Here is a 20,981-nt window from a genome sequence, read left to right as displayed (position 1 = left end):
CACCCTGCGGCCGGATAGCATTGTCAGTTGAGAATATAGCAGCAACATTGTTGTACTGTACTGTGTCCCCACGTCAGTTTCCCTCCTTCATCAACCCGCACTAATGAACATGATGAAGTATGGTCCAGCAACCCCCATAACCTCCACTATGCGGAGAGGTCTTCACGCAGCAGTGGATTGTCAAAGAGCTGAAGGCGAATGAGGTCTGGGTGAGGTCTGGTTGTGACAGATTGAGCGCACGTGTGTGTTTGTGTGTGCGCGCGTGTACACGCCCTTGTGGCAATCCACGACTGGTTGAAGGCTGCCCGACGCTTGCCGTGCAGTTCGTAGTGTTTATTTGACCATACTTCACCACGCTGGTCAATGCGAGTTGGTGAAGACGTGGTAGGAGCATAGTGCAGTACAACATGACCTTTTGGTGTGTAGTCCCTTTCTAAGAACGCAAGAGCCTTCAACGTCTATGTTAGACGTACCTAATAATTCGTAACTTGTAGGGTAGTTGCTTGGTCCAAGTTTCAAATTAGAGTTAATGTTGTTTAACCAGGTGAGCATTCAAGAGATCAGAATGAGCTTCAATTTGCAAGAGTGTGACCTGTGTAGGTATGTATGTTGAACTTATTTTGCACCATGCATTGCTAACTGTGCTCATCAGAGGTGTAGGGCAGTGTTGGGCCGCCAATAGGGAGCGAACTTTGCTGAGTTAGTGTGCGGGTAGTTTTCAAATTTGCGAAATGGTAAACTTCAAGTTCAAACTTAGTTTCTTTTTTTCAACTAGGTGAGTCCAGGATGAGTCTCACTTCAAAATATATTGTCAAAAAAATTAACTAATGAAAAAACTAGTAAATAGCTTTATCTGTTACGTGATGAGGAATTATAAACATTTCACGAACATAAATCCCTCCATCCCATATCGTCTCGGGCAGATTTGATTCCGAGTGGTTATTCCGCTCGTTATCGGCTTTTGTGTCACACTGTTCCAACAATAACCAAGACGACGAGTTTCCGAAATGAGAGCCCTTCAAAACTCGCGGATGTGAATTCTCGACTAAGATGCAAAAACCGTAAACATTAAAAAACAGAACAAGTTTGAAATTCTAATCTCGAATTTTGGGATGGTGTCCAAGCTCTGTTTTTCGGATCTTGGTGTCGAATTTGATGTTTGGGTTCATAACTCATCAAATCCTCCAGGTACAGAAGTCCGCATAACAAGGTTCCATAACAACAACACTGTCAGAAAATTCACACACATACAAGCCCGTCCCTACCTTGCTCTACTCACCCACCGTTACCTACCTCGAACAGTTGACTTCAAGGTGTTTCAGAGGTAGCTCTGTAACATCTGCTTCCGGTGGGCCGTTTTTTCAACACACAACGGTTTGCCCTCTACTCTGCGAGAGATCCGATTCGATTCGTCGTCCTCTTAGGGACCTGGCTTCGACAACACGAAACTTACCCCACCCCCGCTAACTCTAATTGTCGCTGAACTCAGAAAATTAATATCAGATGCGGGGCCACCACAACCACCGTGCCCAATGAACTCTGCGCGCCACACACTATCACTCACTCGCCGTCACCCTATCTTGTTGCTCTGCCTGAATGAATTTTGGGTGGAGCGATGGTATATCGGTTAGCGCGCTACCCTATAAACCCAGCGAGGCGAGGTCGATTTCCACTCACGGCTAACACCAGGGCCGGATCATGGTCCCATGAGGCCCCTGCGTACATGTTTTTTGGAACCCCCCCCCCCCACTTTCCTATATTGGTGTCTTTCTTGCCTTCCTCCTCGCAAAATCATCCACTAGATCTTGAAAATGTAGCTGTCTGACAAGGTCTAACTATTGACATAAGTGATCATGAACTGAGATGTGTTTGGCACATGCTACTCCGCAGCTCATGTTTTATTCTGCCTAAAAGGGTAAAAGGGGGAAATGTCCGCTCACCCTGGCAGTTTGTCACTGGCAAAGTTAGAAAAATTCGAAGTGTCACGAAAACATTGGGAAACACTGACTGCAGATTAAGTGCCTGCAACGTCTCAAACAATTTAGTTGGGAATTTCTCACCCTCAGTCAGACATGAAAGACTTGAATTGGATGAGTTTGTTGGAAAAGTTAATGTCCAGGTCTGATTGATATGCAGTGGAGAGTGCATTTACCTTTACCACTATGACATCACTGTTAGACACCGGATCTGACATAAACATAACTCCAAAGAGACTGGTCAAACGCTTGTAAGCGTCTAAGCGATGTTCAAGGCATGCCACTAGCTTATCAATGACCACATGAATGTTTCTATTTTTAACTTCTCCCTCCCCTCAAGTGTCACACCTGGCTCTGAGCTCTCATCTGAAAATCATGTTCGTTTCCTCTTTCGCTGAAGATCGTGCTTATATGACTGAGAGACACCTGTCACATTGAAGGCTGCCCTTTAAAAAGCCTCAAACTAGTCTCGCTGTCCCGCCACAAAATCCCTCAATGAATACAAAAGCTGTGTTGCTACAGAGATGTCAATGTCACTTTTCTGTAGGTGCATGCTTGTCGCGTGGAACCGGTCAAGTATGACGTCCCAGATATGTGCCATGTACACCATCTCTGAGGTGTCCAATTTAGCACATAGTCCAATTCGAGTATCTCTTTTCTCATTATCACCGAAGGCCTCTCTAATGTGGGTGTAATTTCTCCACATTGCCTTGGTTGACTCTGCCCGAGCACTCCATCGAGTACTGGACAGCGATTTTAATGTCAGTCTGACATCTATCTTCGAAAGACTTTCCCCCATCTGTGTGGGGATGATGAGCAAAATGTGTACAATCACTGCAACATGTAAAAAAACTCGTCAGCCTCTGGGCTACTGCCGTCTCAAGTGTTAACACCAACTAAGTTAAGTGGATGCGCTGCGCAATGCACATAATCTATCAGAGGTTGTTTTTTTGCTTCAGGTGGGCCTGTAGCCATTTATATTTTCCTGACATGTTGCTTGCATTGTCATATTGTAATAAAAGACTTGACCACGATCTCTGGCTCAGTGTCCTTTATTTGGTCCGTACTGTATTACCCACACGGCTGTCTCCTCTTTGCTCAGTCCCCACAGTGCTGACTCCGATGTCTCCCCAGTCTCCACCAGCAGCCCCTCTGTTGGCCTCTGTCGCTCTTGTAGCCCCCACAGCAGCTCCGCTGCTGTTACTCTCTCCCAGCCCCCCTGGCTCTCACCGCTGCAGCTCCTCTCTCTCTCTTGCTCTCTCCGCAGCTCTGACAGCCTCGTGCTGTCTCCCCACACACACCGCTGCAGCTCCTCTCTCTCTCTTGCTCTCTCCGCAGCTCTGACAGCCTCGTGCTGTCTCTCTCTTCGTCGCTCCTGCGACTCTCTGCAGCCACACCGCTGCCTCTGACACACAGCCTTCCTGGCTGTCCGTGCCCCTCTCCTCTCGTTCGCCCGCGTGGCCCCACTCTTTTCCATTCACACCCCGACTGACCCACTTAAGGACCCCAACCTTTCACCCACGTCACCTGGCTCCGCCTCCCCGTGACGTCACATCCGGAAGGTCGCTCACGCCCGCATTACACCACCCTCCCCCGTAGAAAAAACCCAGCCGACCTCGGCTGAACAATACCAAAGCGCAATGCGGTGAACCGACCTTCCGCGCTAAAGGACACCAAGCATGCAATATAACAACAGAACAATAACAACAAGTAACATCAACGGACGTACAGAAAGCATGCAATACATACAAGGGTAAGAACAAGAACAACAACACAACATACAATCAACGAAACGTAAGTGATTTAGAGCGTGTGCGGGTCGCCGGACCGTCCCGGACGGTCGGCGGGCCGCTCGCAGAACGGGAACGCGATGGAACTCGATGAATGACAGAGGGTAATTCTCCTGTTGCGGTTGGAAGTCCACCAACGTCCCGTGTTCCTGAAGAATCAGTCTTGGCCGTGTCCTTCGAATGTGCCCGCGGCGGGGTCCGAAGGGCTGCAGGGCTCTAAGGTCTCGCAGAGCTGGCAGGCGCCCTCCGAGCAGGGCACCTCGTCCCCCTCGGTGTCACGGCCGACCTGTCTGGAACAGGTACGACAGGCGCTCGAGCAAGATCAGTGGACGCAGGCAGGGGAGAGTCGGCAGCAACAGACCCCGGCAAGGCAACATTGGGAGATGACGCATCACGTAGGGGAGCAACATATGGTTTCAACCGCGACGTATGAACAAACCAACGGCGAGAACCAATCTGAACGCGCGCCGACTGTGGATTGGGAACCTCAATGAGGCGCACAGGACCATGCCAAGGTTTGTGCAATTTAGGAGAGGTCCCCGGCCGCACCTGCGGGCAATGGAGCCAGGCCAGGTCACCAACCTTCCAGGGGCACTCCCCCTCGGATCGCCGAGCATACCGCTCGTTCCGGGCCTGGGCTTTGGCCGTAGCCACGCGGGCATTTTCCCGCGCCTCCGTGACCCGGCGAACCGTGTCCTGAATGTATTCAGGGAGTGGTTTACGAGGTCCCTTCACCCCAGTACCCAATTGCACATCCACCGGAGGCACGTTTTCCCGACCATACATAAGGTAAAACGGCGAATACCCTGTAGCCGCATGAGGCGTCATCCTGTACGCCGAAAGCACTCCGGGGATGTGCAGATCCCAATCTGATTGCTGTTCACTCACAGTATGGCAAAGCATGGCAGACAATGTCCTGTTCAGCCGCTCAACCATACCATCCGTCTGCGGATGGTATGGGGATGTCCGTATTTTCTTAGTCCCAAGGCCCGCGCACACTTCCGCCAATAATTTAGAAGAGAAATTTCGGCCCTGGTCCGTGAGGAGTCTCTCAGGCGCCCCCTTGTCCATAATATACCCAAACAAAAAGGCGTCGGTGATGGCTGCGGCCGACTGATCGGGCAACGGCCAGGCCATCGGCCAACGGGAGAGATACTCAACCCCTACCAGCAAATATTTATTTCCCCTCGCCGATGGTGGGAAGGGTCCTAATATGTCCAGTGCCACCAATTCATTGACTCGAGACACCTGAATCGACTGGAGAGGCGGCACGTAAGGATGTTTAGGCGGCTTACGTCGGGCGCACTCAGGGCACGCGCGCACGTGCCCTACGACATCTGTCGCCATGCCGTGCCAAAAATAATGACGTTGCAACGTCAACAAAGTCTTCTGCACCCCTAAATGTAAGAGTGTCTCACAATGGAGAGTCCTAATCAACTCGAATCGCAAGGACGTCGGTACCACCACACGCCAGCTTTCCTGGACCCCTTCTCGCCACATAAGCAGACCATCTCGGAGAGCGGTTCGCGGCCCCACAGCCGAACTCGGACTCCCATTGTCCCTCGTAGACCGCTTCCGCATGGACAACAACGACTCATCCATCATCTGTTCCCGAATCCAGACAGACCGCGGCAGATTCAAAACCCCGTCAGTCGGTCCCGGTTCCATCGGAGTATCCGACTTCTCGACGGCCAACGTAAGCGGCTGAGGGGGGTTCAGAATCGGCGAACACCTATGCGTCCCCGACTCACATTTGCAAGGGGCTCGCCGCGGTAATCTGGAAAGTGCGTCAGCGTTCGCATGGCGCACCCCCTTCCGATGTTGAATTTGGAAGGAAAATTCCTGTAGCGTGTCCAACCAACGTGCCCACTGTCCAGATGGCTGGTCCATTTTAAGTGCATATTGCAAGGCCGCATGATCCGTTCGCACAACAAAGGAACGACCGTAAAGGTACGGTCGAAATTGCCGTAGGAAAAAAACAACCGCCAAAAGTTCTCTACGAGTGACACAGTAGCGAGTTTCCGCAGGAGACAAGACTCGGCTACCATACGCCACGACGCGCTCTACACCCCCTTTATACTGTGATAACACCGCCCCAATACCTGTGTCACTCGCGTCCGTATCAAGAATGAATGGGCGATCAAAATCGGGATAATCCAATGTTGGGGCCGTTGCCAATAGATCACGCAGACTCCGAAAGGCCGCCTCTTCCGGCTGTCCCCAAACAAACTTCCGTCCTTTACCCGTAAGGAGATGCAAGGGCCTCGCAATCGTCGCAAACCCCGGCACAAATCTTCGATAATACGAGGCAAATCCCAAAAACCGCCGAACATCCCCCACGGTGGCCGGAGTCGGCCAATCCCGGACGCACGCCGTCTTTTCCGGATCCGTGGACACCCCCTCAGCACTCACAATGTGCCCCAGATAACGGACGGACCGTTGCAGTAGGTGGCATTTCTTTGGTTTAAATTTTAAATTCGCAGAGCGCATCCTCGTGAACACTGTCTCCAGCCGTGTTAAATGTTCCTCAAATGTGCGGCTGAAGACAATGATATCGTCCAAATATATAAGACACGTCTCCCACTGCAACCCCGTCAAAACGAGCTCCATCAATCTTTGAAATGTGGCAGGGGCCGCATTCAATCCCATGGGGAGGCAGTTAAATTGAAATAACCCCTGCGGCGTACGGAAAGCGGTTTTCTCCCATGAGGACTCGTCAAGGGGGAGCTGCCAAAATCCCGAAGAGAGGTCCAGTGTGGAAAAGAACTTAGCCCCCGACAATGCGTCAAGGGAGTCGTCCATACGCGGCAGGGGGTACGCATCTGCCACCGATATCTTATTCAATTTCCGGAAATCAACACAAAATCGCAAGTTGCCATCCTTTTTCTTAACCAAGACCACAGGAGCGCCCCAAGGGCTGTTAGATGGCGATATGATGTCCGCAGCCAACATGCCTTCTACTGCCCCCCGAATGTGTTCTCGCTCCGCAGGACTCATCCGATGCGAATTTAATCGAATAGGGGCAGCGTCGCCCGTCTCAATGTGATGGGAAAGCAACGATGTGCGGCCCAGATCCAAATCATCGGAGCTGAACACATCCGAATACGTCAACAACAATTTACGCAGCGCATCACGTTGCTCCACGGACAGGGAAGAATTTTCGTCACATAAGTTAGCAATCCAACGATTATCCGAACCCCTCGGCTCGGAAACACCAGCGACCACTCCCCGGCTATGCGGACAATCGTGCGTCGCAAACGCGTAGTGGCATGTGCCACAACCGTACCGGCCGGAACACGGATGTTTTCCACCCCCGCGTTAAGCACCTGTAAAAACGGTAATTGATCCGGCCGGACAATGGTCTGTGCCCCAACTAACGCCAATCCTGTTGTTATCGTGGCGGATGGCGACAACAAGACCCCTACTGCTCCCAGACGATTAGGCAGGGGCTTCCGATACCGCAAGGGTATAAGCGTCTGTGAACCAGGTGGGATGTCCACAGATGCGACGGACAGCGCCTGCACCTGTATGGCCGAAGCAGGTCGCCCCCAGGGCGACGGCAGAAACGATATTTGACGGCCACCCGGCAATTCAATACAATTCTCATTGATTTTGATCAAAATGGGCATTCTAGCCAAAAAATCGGTGCCTAATAAGCAAGGAACCGCCAAAGATCTTGATATTAACACAACACCCGAAGCCGACACATCCCCAATAGATATCTTAGCATCCACCTGGCCCACGATACCCATGCTACCCCCGTTCGCAGCGACGCACGACCCATAAACCGGGCGCACAGCCCCCGGCGGGATGCCCAACAGATGGAAAATGACATCCGATATAATAGTCGCAGACGCTCCGGAGTCGACCAAAATGCGCACGTCCACCCCTTGTATAGACCCCGGTACAGTGGACGAACCCGTAGCGGCCGCGACGACTCTCCGCGCCAATTTGCGCCACTGCGTCACCGAGCGACAAGGCCCCGTCGAAGGGCATGCTTTAACCACAACGTTAGTATGGCGCAACGACGGTGATGGGTGAGGTGTAAAGCCTTGCCGAGTGTCTGGTGCGTGCCGACATGCCTGTTTCGGAGGATCTTTAGCCGACTTGTCCGGTGCCGAGGCCTCCTGCTGCGGCGGAGCCGGGAAGCGGGCCCAGCAGTCCTTAGCGTAGTGGCCCCTACGCCCGCAGCGGATGCAGTCGACATCATCGCGCCGAAGCGCAGGCCTTGCATCCCGACGGCCCCGTTCTGATGGCGTAGCGCGCAGCCCCAGGCCTCCGCGTCCCGACCATGGAGAGGAGGCGGCCGTCAGCTCCCGAGGACCCCGCTCATCCGGCACATAGACCGCCTTTGTGGGGTCCCACCCCATCGCGCCTCCTTCCTTGAGGGGCCCATCCGTCCATGCCGCCACTTGCTTCCAGCGACGGAGATTAAACTGCGCATCTAGACACTTTGCTGCCGCCCGGGAAGTGAGCTTCTCATGCCCACACACAGGCATGGGGATCCCCAGATCCCGAGACAGCTCCAGCATTTTACCTAATATGAGAGGCTCGAGCAGGTCCTGTGGCGTCTCAGGATAAGCTGCCATGGCCAGCTCCAGCACCGCACCTCTGAACGCCACGGGCGATTCCTCGGGTGCTCGTTGTCGTTGAGCGAATCGCCGATGCGCATCGTCAGGTGGCTCATAAGCGTCGGCCATTTCTTCAAAAACTCCGCATAAAGTCTTCTTCTTATCGGCCGTTATGGAACGGAAAAATCGAACAGATTCATCGTCCAGTAGAGTCGGCAACACTTCCAAGGCCTCAGCATCGGTCCATCTTGCTGAACGTACCGCCGCCAAGAATCGGCAGGCGAAAGCGCTCCAATCGCCCCCGATGGAGAATTCCTTAACTGTGGTGAGGTGGCGACTCCGACTCCTCTTCACGCCTTCTTCCAATGTCGGTTGTTCTGGTGGCAGATTCAAAATGGCGTCGGCCCGCGGCGTGGCCAAGATGGCGGTTTGGCGCCGCGGGGCGCGCAAGATGGCGGCTTCTTGCCGCGTGGCTAATGGCGGCGGCAGGGCAGGCAACGTGGCGGCCCGTGGAGCACCTTCAGCTTCCTCTGTCGTCCTTGGCGTGACGAGTTGACATAGGTGCGCCAGGACGTCCTTGAGTGCCTCCAGTTGCACCGCCATCTGTTGCCATCTCTGATCAGCGTCCGATGATGTTGACGGCCCCGCCATCGCGCCGACATCTTCCACTCCCGTCCCCATGCTCGCTTCAGCAGAGCTCTCCTCCACCACCCCAGCAGGATCCATGGTTGGAGGGAAATCGTCGTCGTCGGACGATGAAGCTGATGCTGGCGGCGGAGTAATTTTCTTCCTCACTTGCTTCGACATGCCGTTTCACTTCTGGCACCAGTGTAATAAAAGACTTGACCACGATCTCTGGCTCAGTGTCCTTTATTTGGTCCGTACTGTATTACCCACACGGCTGTCTCCTCTTTGCTCAGTCCCCACAGTGCTGACTCCGATGTCTCCCCAGTCTCCACCAGCAGCCCCTCTGTTGGCCTCTGTCGCTCTTGTAGCCCCCACAGCAGCTCCGCTGCTGTTACTCTCTCCCAGCCCCCCTGGCTCTCACCGCTGCAGCTCCTCTCTCTCTCTCTCTTGCTCTCTCCGCAGCTCTGACAGCCTCGTGCTGTCTCCCCACACACACCGCTGCAGCTCCTCTCTCTCTCTTGCTCTCTCCGCAGCTCTGACAGCCTCGTGCTGTCTCTCTCTTCGTCGCTCCTGCGACTCTCTGCAGCCACACCGCTGCCTCTGACACACAGCCTTCCTGGCTGTCCGTGCCCCTCTCCTCTCGTTCGCCCGCGTGGCTCCACTCTTTTCCATTCACACCCCGACTGACTTCTCTTTCCGGTTTACCCACTTAAGGACCCCAACCTTTCACCCACGTCACCTGGCTCCGCCTCCCCGTGACGTCACATCCGGAAGGTCGCTTACGCCCGCATTACAATATGACTGACCTCTCTAGTTTGAGAGGTCCAACCCAAGGCTAAACTTTTACCAGTGTGGCTCTCAATTGGCTCAAAGCCCAGGAATCGCTCCACAACATTCACGCTGCTGTTAACAAACCGGAATATGAACGTCAATTGGTCCACATGTGACAGGTCTGGGGTGGAGTCAACAATTATTTAAAATATTTGGCATTCCGAATTTAATCTGCTATTGTTTAGCGAGTTTTCTGACCCATTAGCTCATTGAGTTATTCACATATTGAAGATTGAAAATAGGACACTGTGCCTCTTCCTTTACTGCCAAACTTTTTAATATCGACTTAAAGCATTCATGACTTCAGGAATTCAGATTCTTTGGGTCTTTCGGTAAAGCCACGTAGATAGAAAAAAAAAATATCACGACGTTTCGATCGCAAAACAAGCAATCGTCATCAGGTGAAACATATAGCGGGAGAGCTGCTGAAGCAGGATGTTATATAGGTTTGAGATGGGTTTAGCCCAAGGGAAACTGGGTGGGGCTAGAGATGGAAATTGCATGTAAATGTAAGATCGGAGAGCTGATATACCTCCACAACGACATAGCCGTGGAGGTGGCCATTGTATTGTGAGAGATGAGCATGTCAATGTAAGCGAACCACCGCAACGGTGGCTGTGCTAGTGAGACATCCAGCTCGTTAAAAAATGAGGGACACCGCCAACTCGAGGACAAGGAGCAAAGGTGGCTGTATTAGTGAGACCTTTAGCGTATATGTAACTCAGAGAGTCGGAAATAACTGCTAACATCGGCAGATAGGATGGAAACATCACAGCCAGTTATGACTTAAACTTGTTAATAACTTCCTTCCAATGTCTTCTTGGTTCTTTCGGTGAAGTCACGTAGAAGGGAAATAATAAAATAATAAAAATAAAACATAATTAAATAATTCTCACGACGTTTCGGCGACAACGCAAGCAGCCGTCCTCAGGTGAAGAACAGGTCTGTCGTAAAGACAGCGTCTGAATGGGCACCACCATGCTTGGCAGCGTATATTTAAGCTGGGTTGGAGGTGGAAGGGGCGCCTTAACAAAGGAATTTGCATATCAAGAGGAATTTAGCATATTTATGGGAAATGCAGATATGGGATTAGTCACTACTTGTGGAATGCGTAGGAGGTGGGGGGGGTTCAAAGTCATATTATGCCCGTGCATTATGCAGTATGCAGGATTAGCAGCATCAAAGGGAGGGAGTAGAGTTAGCAGTAATAGAGGGAAGGAATTTTAATAGTAAGGAGCTGCAGCAGCTAAGTTTTTACCCATCTTCTCGGTTGGAATTGTGTCTGTGTTTATATATTTAGATGGCTTCATGAACGAATCTGTGTTGATAGACAGTGGGTCTGCAGAGTCCCTTCATCTTGTAAAAATATATTTCGTGTGTGCCCGCAGCGTTAAAACAATGATCAGCCACGGCTGAGGTATTGGTCCTACCGTGTTTCAGATCTGCCTTATGTCCACGAACACGGTCCGAGACATGTCGCTTCATTTCCCCAATGTAACTACTGCCGCAGACACACCTTAGTTTGTAGACACCGGGGTATTGCATGTCAGGGATCACATCCTTCACAGATGGGATCAGATCACGAATTTTACGTACTGTGTTGAATCGAACCTGGATCTTGTGTTTGCTCATGATTTTGGAAATATGTTTGGTAACCCCTGCAATGTATGGCAAGGTGATGGTTTTGATTGGGTCCTCAGATGTTTTTTCCCAACAGTTGGGGTGATGGCTTTACGGATTGTGTAGTCTGAATATGCATTCATCTTGAGGGCTTGGTGTACATGCTCCAGTTCACTGGCTAGGTGGTGATGGTCAGAAATACAATGAGCTCTATGGTGTAGAGTTTTGATGACGGAATATTTCTGGGATGGATGGTGGTGGGAATCATGTTTCAGATAGGCATTTGTATGGGTGGCTTTCCTGTAGACAGTGTCCCATTAAGCAATTTGGTCTCTTTTCGATTAACACATCCAATAATGGTTAGTTGCCATCCTTTTCCACCTCCATGGTGAATTTAATGACTGGGTGTATGGAATTGATGTGGTTGAAGAAATGGCCCAGCCCTGGTAGGCCATGTGGCCAGATGATGAACGTGTCATCTACGTATCTCTTCCACACGGAAGGACATAGGGTGCATGCACTGGAAGTGCTTTGCCATAATGCAGGGCCATTGACCTCATAGCACCGGGAATGGCTTGGTTACTGATTTGAATCTTGTGAATTGCTCAACTACTCCTGAGGTGGAAATGGTTCTTGTATACCATTAGCTGTTGAGGGTTCGCCTTCAAAGGATGGCTCTGTGGAAGTGACAACATTACTGGAAACTGAACTAGTGCTAGTTCCTTCCTCACAGCTGACAATAGTGCTGCTATCATCATTATTACTATCAGACGGTTTTTGAAAGAAGTTGCCAATAAGTGGAACACTTTAAAGCCAAACTGCCTCACTTGCCTCCTTTTATTTTTTGGCTTTCCTTTTGGAAGCACCACTATTCCAACGTTTGTGGTCCAAATTTCAGAACTACTGCTATTTATATGAATATAATTATAGCATATCTCAATACTTATTAAATAATAATTGAATTAATAAATATTACTAATGACAACACCCTTCAAATACTGTTGTTGGAAAATACAATCAAGTGGTGGTATTTTATAGTCGACTTGTACCTAAAGGACGCTTTGAGTAAATATAGAAAAATATAGAAAAGCACGTAAAAGAAAATAACCCTAACCCTTTAAAAAGGCTGTTAGAAAATATCCCTTAGGAGGGATTGTTGAAATAGCCTTTAAAAAGGCTGATGTTTTAATAAAAGATGAAAAAAGTATCTGAATATATCACTGTGGCGTACCAAGCAAGATAACAGTCCCTGGCGTTTCCTACCAAATAATGTCTTATATACCTGCCTGACACAGAGATAATTATGTCGCTTGAAATTAAAAATATAACTTTATTTTCATTGGCTGAACCACCAACACAGATTTCTGTGAAATGACTTGGTAGAGACGATGCACATAGGCCACACCCCATCAATGGGGAGGGGAGAAAAAGACCTCGGTCTATGGAAAACAAATAATGGGGTTTTCCTTAATCTTTAAGTGTGGATTGGATCTCTTATATATGCGTTAGTGTATGAAAAATATAGCTTTGGCATTTCTTTTTACGTTTCACGAAACCGCAGTGTATTTTTAATCATTGATTTGTCAACGGCTAACTAAGCTCTCAACAAATGACGAGCCCTCGGTCTCACTAGTTGGCTTTTTAGTGCAGCTAATTTGGTTTTAAGGGCAGCTAGCTGGCAATAATGTCAGCTAGCTAACTAATTTTTGTTAATAAGCTGAATCATATGGGCAGCTAGCTAGGGAAAATGGCAGCTAGCTAAAATAAAGGGATAGCTAGTTACGGTAAGTCAAATAACGAACGGCTTGCCATAATATGACGCCCTTCAAACTGTCCTGTTATGCAGAATGAACTGATTTGTTGGTGAATATTGTATCATGTCACAGCATATTGTAGTGTGCCAACCAGTGGCTCAGTTGTACAGAAGCACTGTACTCTCCGAGAGGCTCTCGTTTTAAGCATTCACTATATGTACCAAGGGGCCCAGGTGTTACGCCCGATGGTATGCACCGAGAGGCCTGGGGGCCCTAGTGGTCAGCTCACGCTCTAAGCGCGGAGAGGCCCAGAGAACCTCACACTGTAAGTGCCGAGGGGCCCAGGGGCCCTAGTGGTCAACTTACGTTTTAAACATCAAGGGGCCTGGGGGCCCTTACATTGTAAGAACTGAGGGGTCTGGGAGGCCCTAGTGGTGAGCTCACGCTATAAGCACCCAGGGGCCTAGTGGTCAGCTTGTTCTGTGCGCACTGAGGGCCCTGGCGTTCAACTTCCTTCGGAAGTCTTGGGCCAGTCACCGCGCGCGGCCTGAGGCTTGGAGGCCACCTGGCAGTCCGAGGCCCCAGGGCACTGGCCCCACTGGCCCGGTTCATAATCCAGCCATGGCCAACACCAATGACGATTATTATCTGAACCGCTCCCGGGCCTCCCCCTAGGTTGACTCAGCCTCAAATGAGTACCTGGTGCAGTGTGCAAACTTCGCCACTGCGGAGACAAAGGCAGACGGGCGTGGTGTTGGGCACCCACGCCCTCGTGTGACGTGCCGGCAATCATAGGCGATACTCACAAACAGCACTCGCCCCAACAAAACTGTTACGGCTATGTGGGGGACGGATGTTTTTGTGTGATTTTACCGCTCGTGTCATCGCCTCATGCTCATCCTCCCACACTCGACCCCCTTTCCCATCTCTTCTCTAAGCTCTTAACCCCTGACCCGCGCTCATATAGGCCTCCTCGTCGTCCCCAATTCTCAATTGTCCCCCCCCCCAGCCGCCCCTCCTCACCCCCGCCCCCTCCCTTCCCACCCCTTTCCTTCCCCCGGGATCGAGCCAATTAAAAATAATGGATCTCACTCCACCTGTGCTAAGTAGCTGTGCAGGTGGGGGATTGAGATAGAAGACAAACAACAACGACTACTGCTACACGCCAGGTTTACTTCATCGGTGCTGGAATTGCATTTGAGATGCTTATGTTCGAGGCAGCGGATGAAATCATTTTAATATATTTTATTTTCGGCGTCTGTTTAACATTGTGTCATTGTAACATCGTGCGACATGTGTGCGTGTTTGGACATTTGCATTCACTCGTGGTGGGGAAAGGCGGCAGCAGCAATGGATAGCCCCCCTCGCCCCCCATCGGAGGAGTATTTGGCCTACTCTTCCACCGTGGCCAGACGTTTTGGAAGACGTCGTTGTACCCACACCTTACCCCACACTTTATCCCACCACACTCCATCCTGATACACATATAAAAACACGTGAGTCTAAAATAATCGATTATTACATGCAAGGTGCAATTACCGTATACGTAAGCGCAATAAACTATTAGGTTAACAATCATTTTTATGCGCTACGAAGAAGGGCCATTGTACGAAACGTCGCCTATTACACGTGTTTATTGCAAGACCACAAACACACACACACAGAGCTATCGGCTACACACGGCCAGGAGAGGCGTCGCGCACTCTTCCGCACTAAGCTGGCAGCTCGGCATACATCATACGGCAAACGTTCGACCGACGTTCACGCGCGGCCGCGTCGCCCCACCACGGCGACGTGTATTTAGTGTGTTGTCCTTCTCCCCCCCCCCTCCGATTAACACGGTTTGGCTAAGTAGGGTGCTAAAGACGTTCAACGTACATAGAACATACATACACGAATCTCGAGCCCCTCCCCTCTCGCAACCCAGGTGACGTCGTCGCCCCTCAGTGACATCACCGCCTTTCAAAAAAGCCTCGTTCAGCGTGCCATCGCCTTGCCGTGGCTCCTCTCCGAGAGCCCCGAGTCTCTCCTGACCACTCCGGAGAAGACGCGGAGGCGAAAGATGTCGCGGAAGGCCGTGCGGAACGGGCGGTTGAACGAGGCGTAGAGCAGCGGGTTGATGGCCGAACTGCAGTAGCCGATCCACATAGCCACTCGGTAGGGAATGAAAAGGCCATCCACGGTGAAGGACATCATCGCCACCACGTAGTAGGGCAGCCACGACAGCATGAACGTGCCGATGATGGCACCCAGCGTCTTGGCGGCGCTGTGCTCTCGCTTCATGTTCTTCACGGCGCTCGAGTCGGCCGCCGACGAGGAGGCAGCCTCGGCCGCAACCTTGCGCGACTGCCTGCGCGCCACGCGGTAGATGACGGCATACATCAGCAAGACCACGTGGATGGCGGTGAAGTAGGGGCCCATGCCAATGGTGACAAGGATGCCGAAGCTCACGGAGAACACGCAGTCGTCGGGGCACGAGGCGCGCTCAATGTTGCCGCGCGACAGCGTCGGGCTGAAGCTCAGGAGAATGGGAGAGGAGAAGATCGCCGCGCCGAGCCAGCAGAGCACCAGCAGCGCCGCGATGGTGCGGACGGTGACGCGCGTCGCGTAGCGCAGCGGGTCGCAGATGGCCACGTAGCGGTCGTAGGCGATGCAGGTGATGTGCAAGATGGTGGCCGTGGTGAGGGTGTAGTCCAGGAAGTAGTGCGCGTTGCACAGCACGGACGCGTAGAACCAGCAGTCGTAGACGGTCTTCATCATGCTCAGGGGCATGATGAAGACGCCCACGAGCAGGTCGGACACGGCCAGGGAGAGGGCCAGGAAGTTGGCGTGCGTCTGCAGCTTTGTGAAGGAGGCGATGGCGGTGATGATGAGCAGGTTGCCGAGGATGGTGGCCGTGATGAAGATAGCGAAGACGATAAGAAGGACGAGGCGGACCTCGCGAACCTGGGTCGGGCCCGTGCAGTTGAAGTCGGCGAAGATCACGCACTCTTTATGGACTTGGGGGACGGAAGTGTTCTGCATGTTGCGTCGAGTGTGTTCCTAGTTAGGTGTAGCTGTTGGTCGGGTTCTTTGATTGACTCGGTAGTGAATCGGAGAATTAGTTGGTCGACTTACGAGTCCGCATAGCAGCGAGTCGACGTATTATTCCACTGATGAGTGAGAGGTTTTGTTCGTATTAAGAGTCCAATTATTCGTCGACCAATGGGTAAATTGCAATCTTAATTCATCGACTTGATGAGTCAAGTTATGAGTCGACGTTATAGTGCGTTGACGTATTAGTGAGTAGACTCGTAAATGCACTTTAGCGAGTCTACTCTTTAGTGCGTAAAATGAGTACTTAGGTCGACTTAGTATTTTCGGGAGTCTACTTACCTCTCGGCGTATGGTCGAGTCCTCTCGTTGTTCTAGCTCCCTAGCGAGTGTCAGCGTAACAGCGAGTCCGCGTACTCGTTCATGCTATGAATTATTCTCCTGTGGGTCGACTCGTTGGCAAAGTGTGAATGTTCTGGCAGGTCTGCGGGTAAGATTCGTCGCCGGTCAGTGACGCCGTTCTCCCGCTCACGTCCGCGAACTCCTCCGTGTTCTGCAAAGCCACAGAGCAGAGGGAGAAAAAACAACAACCCCACAGAGTGGGTCTCACGTGACGATGCCTTCCTCGCCTTGCGCCGCAGCCGAGTGGCACTGCTGGTGGCGCTGGTGGCGCTGGTGGTGGTGGCCACACTCCACGTGGTTGCCTAGAATCCTGTGCCGTGGAGGCAGCAGCGAGGGTTGGTGGATCACGGCACACAAATGTCGTGAAACTCCCTTCCCGTGGGTGGGCGTCGAGGAGGTGCCATAACCCTGGCTATGCCACGAGAAGGCCGGTACAGCACAGTGTGGACTAATCGCCACGTGGTTCCATCTGTACGGAGGATGGAACGTTTCCCCCTCGCACAAAGGCGAGGGGGCTCCGGTTTCCTTCTCCGACGTGAATTATCAACACGACTAATCATCATTAATCGACTGAAAACATCTTACAAGTAAAAAGTAATGCAGCAGTCATTCATTCAATAATTATGTCATTGATTAATTAAACCTGGCTCTGCTCATTTATCCACACTTTGCTCCTGGGTTTGCAGCATTATTTAAATTAGATTTTTATGTTTAGTTTGTTGTCCGTCCCCCACACCTTCGAATATAATTTTTGGCTATGTACGGTGCGAAAGTAGTTCAACATACAAAGATCACCCGCATATCCTTAACAATCTGTTGGGGCAAGTGCTGTTAGCGACCACCGATGAAGGCCGGAACGGCACGCAAGGGGGTGGGTGGGCCAACACTACGCCCGGCCGCCTTTGTCTCTCCAGTGGCGATGCTTACACATCGCACCAGGTACTCATTTGAGGCTGAGCGGACCTAGGAGAGGCCCAGGACCGGCTCAGATTACCGTCACGTGTGTTATTGTCCATGAGCAGGATTCGAACCCAGGTCGACAGGTTTGCAGCGCAGCGCGATAACCGCTACACCACCGCTCCTCGTATTCAACATGCGTACATGCACGCACACACATCCTCTTGCCTTGAACAACATAAGCACCATATTCTTGGTTCTTTCGGTAAAGTCACGTAGAAGGGAAATAATAAAATACATCCTTTTTATATTGTTATTTCCCTTCTAAATTAGTTTTTAGTTATATTATTTCATTATTTCCTTTCTACGTGACTTTACCGAATGAACCAAGAATATGAATCCCTGCAGTCACGAAAGCTTTAAATCGAAACATAAGCACCCTTCATTGATCTCGTCTCTCAGTCTTATCCCTTGCTGCGCCTCTCAGTCTCTTGCCTCGCACCTCCGTCTGCAGAACTCTGGGCCCCTCATTATTCTCAAGCTTTCTGTCCGCACCGGGACTCATCCCCACCACAACCACCACCGATGCCACAGGCTTGCGCTTCTCTCGTCTCGCCACCTATCGCTGCTACCTTCATCGTTTTACTCCGTCGCCAGATCGTCTCCTCTCTAAGTCTATCCGCTCCTATATTCTTTGGTTCTTTCGGTAAGTCACGTAGGTAGAAATACAACGAAATAAATCACGACGTCTTCGACGATGGCTTGTGTTGCTATCGATACGTCGTGATTTATTTTGTTTTATTTTTATCCATGTGACTGACCGAAATAACCTAGGAGTATGGATTCCTGCAATCACGAAAGCTTCAAATCAAGACTATCCACTCCTGATGCGCCTAAGGAGCATATTAACAATCTCAGAATCAACATTTTTTTCCCCTTTCCTTTTTCACAGATAGGGGTGGATCAGCAAGTTACATCAACAAAAAATATATAATATAAAATACGCGACTAAGATGGAAAAACGTTCAATAATACATATATAGATAAAGCATGGAAATACAAATTTCGCTCGCATATATAATATATACTACATTATATATGCTATAGTATGAAGCATATATATTATAGTAAATGTATATGCGTGGCATCTGTTCATCCCTTCTCACTACCTTGAATTCAGACCAATACATCACGACTGGTCTAACTGCACTGCTGTCGACCTTGTTTGTAAATATCGCAGGCATCCGCTTATTGGGAAAATCGATGATTACTCTTACGATGTATGCCTCCAATCTTGAGCGTGAGAATAGTGTGACTTGCTATGTACGCGGATCATATGCACGTGTCCCCGACGGACTCATGGCATGACCGATCATTCCCGATGCGATGCACTTTCAAATCTAGATTGCAAACTCATTTCTTTAGAACTGCTTTTTGTGTTAAGGTTGATGTCCTTCCCCCCGCATCTCCGATCAGCACTGTTGGCTACGCACGGTGCAAACTAAAGATCAACATAATGCACCACGACAAGCAGATAATACAAATGAGATACTAATAAGGAGACAGAGACAGTAGGAACGAGATAGGACAACTGACAAAAAACAGAACACAATACAAACAGCGAGATAGAACTTGACAACGAGATAAAGAGACAACGACAACAACACGTGATCGAAAACAGGAAAATGTTCTCAATAAAATGAACAAAATGAAAACGGAATATTGGTGTCCCGTGCGATGTTTGAGTGAACACCCAGACCGACGCCTCCATCAACGGCAGTGATCCCCCGCCGTATCGCCTGAACAGACTGTTGGGGCAAGTGCTGTTTAGCGAGCACCTATGAAGGCCGACACGGCACACGAGGGGGTGGGTGCCCAACATTACGCCCAGCTGCATTTGTCTCCCTAGTGGCGACGTTTACACATCGCACCAGGTACTCATTTGAGGCTGAGTCGACAGGCGGAGCCCTGGACCGGTTAAAATAATCGTCACTGGTGTTGGCTGTGAGCGGGAATCGAACTCGAGTCGCCGGGTTTGTAGCACAGCGCACTGACCGCTACGCTACCGCTCCCCACGCCTCCATCGCTGCCGCTCTCCCAGCCTCCATCACCACCGCAAGCAGCAGCAGCAGCAACAACGGAGGGGCGAGGCGCTCAGGAGAATCGTCGCAGCCTGTCAGAACCAGACGCGGATCTGGCCCCAAGAGCGACTCCCGTTGGCTAGCTTGAGCCAGGAGTTACATTCCACATTGCGATGGCGGGATCCAGTTTATCCATTGGACAATCACCGTTGAGTTCCGACACAATGCTTACCGGTTCGTTATTATCGACCATGGGTGGTGGTTAACAATAGGACTGCGGTGAGCTCCGGCTGGGTTTTTCTTGGGAACTTATTGCGAAGCGTGAGTCGATCAGGATAACGCGTGTGGCTGGGGTCACAGTCCTAAACGGGCCCTGGAACGCGCGACGACCCAGCAATGCCCGATTCACGAACACAAAGGAGTCATCATCATCATCACAACAGCAGTTAAATGATGCACCGCTCCGCTACTCCTGTTGCAATCGCCTGGATCATTAACCACCTTGATGTTTCAATTAGAGCTGTTTATCTCAACATCATCATCATCATCAGCCACACGCAGAAGAATATCGCGAAATAGGTTGCCTGTGGTGCACAACCACAGCCAACGATAACAACTCAATTCCCACCGCGTCAACACCAACAGCATCAGATCAGAATATGTATTTATGCTGGAGGAATCCGATGAGCTATGAAGCTCTTTATCACAGATGTTCATTCGGAGCGGGAAAGAACGTTACACCAACAATACAAAATGCATGATAGTGGTGCAAAGTACAAGAAAGGTAAAACATCACAACACCGTATGTGTATTCATATTCTTTGGGTATTTCGGTAAAGTCACGTAGATAGAACAATACAATAATAAAGATAAAAATAAATGAAAATAAAGTGAATAAAAAATAATTAAAATATCACGACGTTTCGATCGCAATACGTGACTTTTACCGAAAGACCCAAAGAATATGAATTCCTGCAGTCACGCAAGCTTTAAGTGAAAATGTAACCGTATGTGTAGCCATACAAGAAAACCATATGTAACAGGCGACGTTTCGGGCAACGACCCTTTATCATAGCACGTAAATAGAGGCCAGAGAAAGAGTGGATAGTACGGGTTGGAGACTGCCCGTGTTCATACCACGGAGCCCCGATGACGAGCGCCCGCCCTGCTCACGGCAGTAGCCGGACCCGTGATGAACATTCCACGAAATGCGCCGCGACCACGCCAGACGCCCTCAACATCTCGGGGCCACACAGCAGAGCACGTGGAGTTCGGCAGGTGTCACCTGTAGCCCTCGTATCGCGTAGTGAACTGTCGGCGGGTTGATAATAATGCCATATAGTGAACATCAATACAGAAGTAAAATACAAAGATCCCCCGTATATCCCACACAAGCTGC

At 50.6% G+C, this 20,981-nt stretch overlaps 1 pseudogene across 1 annotated transcript; it reads right to left on the bottom strand.

Annotated features, from left to right (window-relative positions):
* Positions 1–15,146: 15,146 nt before the first annotated feature.
* Positions 15,147–16,193, bottom strand: LOC144942574 (trace amine-associated receptor 365 pseudogene; annotated as a pseudogene). The gene has a single exon (XR_013639399.1). The product of XR_013639399.1 is annotated as a trace amine-associated receptor 365 pseudogene (transcript).
* Positions 16,194–20,981: the final 4,788 nt, after the last annotated feature.

The sequence above is a fragment of the Lampetra fluviatilis genome, chromosome 27, assembly GCF_964198595.1.
Source record: "Lampetra fluviatilis chromosome 27, kcLamFluv1.1, whole genome shotgun sequence".
Lineage (NCBI taxonomy): Eukaryota > Metazoa > Chordata > Hyperoartia > Petromyzontiformes > Petromyzontidae > Lampetra > Lampetra fluviatilis.
The sequence above is the reverse complement of the archived record's forward strand: the minus strand, read 5'-3'. Positions and strand labels throughout refer to the sequence as shown.